Here is a 3,858-nt window from a genome sequence, read left to right on the forward strand (position 1 = left end):
CGAGCCAGTTGTAAACAGAGCAGCATGGTAGAAAGAACGAACGCTAAAGCTTGGGTCCACTTCACTAAATGTGATGGGTAACTGGGTGATGATGAAACCAGCGACAACGATCTAAGTGAGACATCCTCATCTTAATCTGCTCCGGTAGGTAAATAAAATGTTTAAGATAACGTTACCTGATATGTTAGCTTCTGTTTCGCTAATGGTGCATTCGCTTTCTCCTCGGAACTCCGAATTTCCGACTAGAAGAACATGAACGCGCTCTAAAGTTTGGCTTCACTTTACTAAATGCGACGGGTGATTGGGTGAAGATGAAACCAGTGACAACGATTTAAGTGTGAGGCATCGTCGTTTTAATCTGCTCCAGCAGTTAAAAAAACTGTTAAAGATAACGTTAGCTTGATATGTTAGCTTCCATTGCCACCGTTATCAGCCAATGGTGCGTTTGCTTTTTCCTCGGAAATTCTAACTTTCCAGTAGGAAAAATCAAATGAAAAAGGATGGCAAAGGGAATGAAGATACACAGTAAATTTAGTTCACAGTAAAGATGTTTGCTTCAGTTTAATTATCAGCTTATATAACTACAAGGACGATGTTAAAATACAAACAGTTGTATGTTATTTATTGTGATATTTATCAAATATGGTTATATATTGAGAAAAATATATATTTAATTATAAAAGAGAATTAAAATATTAAACACTCAAAAGTATCGAAAATTGGTACCGTTAAGTACCAGTATCGATTCCTAGGTACCGGGAATTAGTACTGAATCGATTCAAATGTCAAAGGTACCCATCCCTACTAAGGTAATTAGTTTTCTTTGTATAAGTCATCGATGTTTCCTACGAAGAACTACAACCTCGAGCACATCTGGCTAAACAAACACACTGTGTACCCCTGGAGTTTGTCCGGACCGACCAAATAGTTTTACGTCAATGTGCCAACGTTCAGCCAATCATATAGTGTCATGTCATCGGCAGGCGTCGGGCCCCCAGCAGACCTTTTGGCCTTCTCATTGCAAGGCAATAGCGCTACCAACTGCACCACTACTAATCTTAGTTGACCTAGATTTAACAGAAAAAATAAACAATACAAATGTGGGAAAAAAAAATATATACACACATTTTAGAAGGATCCACCTCAGTAAAGGAACAAAATGTACCATGTGCCTAACATCTAAGGCTAATCTAAGTATAAAGCTTTATTATTTCCAATGGTGGCTCCTCCATGGGGCTCTAGGATGTCGTCCTCCCTGACGCGAATAGAAAAACAATCTAAAAAGTAAAAAATTAAGAAACAACATACACTATGAGTGTGTCAGTTTTAACTGCATTGGTGGTTCATTTTTAAAACACAGAAAAGGTTTCTTTTTACTTTGCTGACAGTTTCGTTCGCGGCTGCAAACTTCCTCAGAGCTGACGCTGATGGTGGCGTCACTTCCTACTGTGTTTATCCGCGGGCAGCAGAGGACGTTGTCGCCCTCTGCTGCCCGCTCTCCCCTCTCCGATCATGCAGTCCCATGCGGGATCCAATGAGTAAACTCCATCATCTCTGTTCATGGTCCCACATCCACGTCTCCTTATCTCTATAGCTTCCTTTATCCATCTTTTGTATTTCTGTTGTTCAGTGTTTATGATCTTTGTGTTGTCCCAGTCCATTATATGGTTTTCTCTTGTGCAGTGGTCTTATGGCTGACTTCTTTATTGTGCTTTCTGCTTCTTCTTTTGCTGCTCTTGTGTGTTTTCGACTTGTTTCTTTCTCGCACTCCTTTCTATGTTCTATTGTTCGTGTGTTGAGTTGGCGTCCGGTTTCTCCTGTGTATGTTTTATTGCAGAGTTTGCATGGGATTTCGTAAACGACTCCACACTTATGTCCAGCTGCTATCTCTTCTTTTGGGTGTACTAGTCTGTTTCTAACTGTTGTGTATGGTTTTGTTGGTGTGTTTATGTTGTGTATTTTCATTGTTGCTGTTATTTTTTCTGTTATGCCTTTGATGTATGGTAGGGTTATCACTGGTTTTGGTTCTTGTCTTTCTGAGTTTCTGGTTCTTTGCTTTGGTTGTTCTTTTCTTTCTGTTGTTGTTTGTTGTTTTCCTTTGTTTATTGCCCATGTCGGGTATCCGCAGGTCTTCAAAGCATGTTGTATGTGTTTGTCCTCTTGTTTGCGGTCTCTCTCTTCTGTTATCGTATTTGCTCGGTGATATAATGTTCTGATTACTGACATTTTGTGTATGGTGGGGTGTTCTGATGTCCATAATAAGAATTGGTCTGTGTGTGTTGGTTTCCTATATGGTCTCCGTTCATATCTCTCTGGCCATTCTCAGTTTATTCAACTCAAATCCTTCACTTCCTGTCCCTTCCCTGTCACTACTGGCGTCCCCCAAGGCTCTGTTCTCGGTCCACTCCTTTTCATCACTTACCTTCTTCCCCTGGGAAATATTTTCCGTAAATTTGACATCCATTTTCATTGTTACGCGGATGACACCCAGCTCTATGTATCCTCCAAATCCTCCTCTTCACTTCCTCCTTCCTCCCTCACCAATTGTTTATCTGAAATCAAAGACTGGTTCACATCAAACTTTCTCAAACTTAACAGAGATAAAACAGAAATGTTACTTGTCAGCACTAAATCTTTACTATCCAAAATCCACAGCTTTACACTTCCTGTCGACAACTCCTTAGTTTCCCCCTCCCCTCAGGTCAAGAGTCTGGGTGTCATCCTTGACTCCTCACTAACCTTCCAGTCCCACATAAACAATATTACCCGGTCTGCCTACTTCCATCTACGTAACATTAACCGCCTACGCCCCTCCCTCACTACTCACTCGGTTGCCATCCTTGTCCACAGCCTCATCACTTCCCGTATTGACTACTGCAACACTCTTCTCTTCGGTCTTCCTCACAAATCCCTCCATAAACTCCAACTTCTCCAGAACTCGGCAGCCCGCATCTTTTCCAGAACTCCCTCCTTCCACCACATCACCCCTGTTCTTCAGCAGCTCCACTGGCTCCCAGTCACTTCCAGAATCCAATTCAAAATTTTGCTATATACATTCAAAGCCATCCATAACCTAGCTCCACCGTACCTCTCAGACCTCCTTCATCCTTCAATCTCCCCCGTTCCCTCAGGTCCTCTTCCTCCATCCACCTCTCTGTCCCACCTTTCCGTCTGGTCACTATGGGGAGCAGAGCCTTCAGTCGCTCTGCTCCCCAGCTCTGGAACTCCCTCCCTCCTGACCTCCGTAACATTGATTCCCTCACTCTCTTTAAAACCAGACTCAAAACCCACCTGTTCCGTCTAGCATTCCAATAGTTACTCTCTTTGCTCCAATCTGTCTGTTTTATGCTGTTTAATCTTTTATTGTTCTGTATTTTATTGCTGTCTGTAAAGTGTCCTTGAGTGTTCAGAAAGGCGCTGTTGAAATAAAATGTATTATTATTATTATATGTGTTTATGTTTAGGGTCCCGTCGGTCTGCCTGCTTATTTTCATGTCCATAAATGCTATACTGCCTTCTGTTTCTGACTCATATGTGAACTTTATGTTGCCTGTGTCATCAATGTTATTCAAGTGTTGTGTTAGTGTTTCTGTTTGTCCTTTTTGTATGATTTCCAGTATGTCGTCTACGTAGTGTTTCCATAATTTTATTTGGCAGTTTGGGGGAGGGGGCGGTGGCTATGGCTTTTTGTTCTAGGTCTTCCATGAAAAACTCACACAGGGTGGCTGATAACGGGTTACCCATGGCGAAGCCTTCCAGTTGTTTGTAAATTGTGTCATTGTATGTGAAGTAAGTGGAGTTAGCTAGTGAGTGAGTGTTTGTCTAACAAAAGCAGCTCAGGATGCTCAATGCTGCAGT

The sequence above is a fragment of the Nothobranchius furzeri genome, chromosome 14, assembly GCF_043380555.1.
Source record: "Nothobranchius furzeri strain GRZ-AD chromosome 14, NfurGRZ-RIMD1, whole genome shotgun sequence".
NCBI lineage: Eukaryota > Metazoa > Chordata > Actinopteri > Cyprinodontiformes > Nothobranchiidae > Nothobranchius > Nothobranchius furzeri.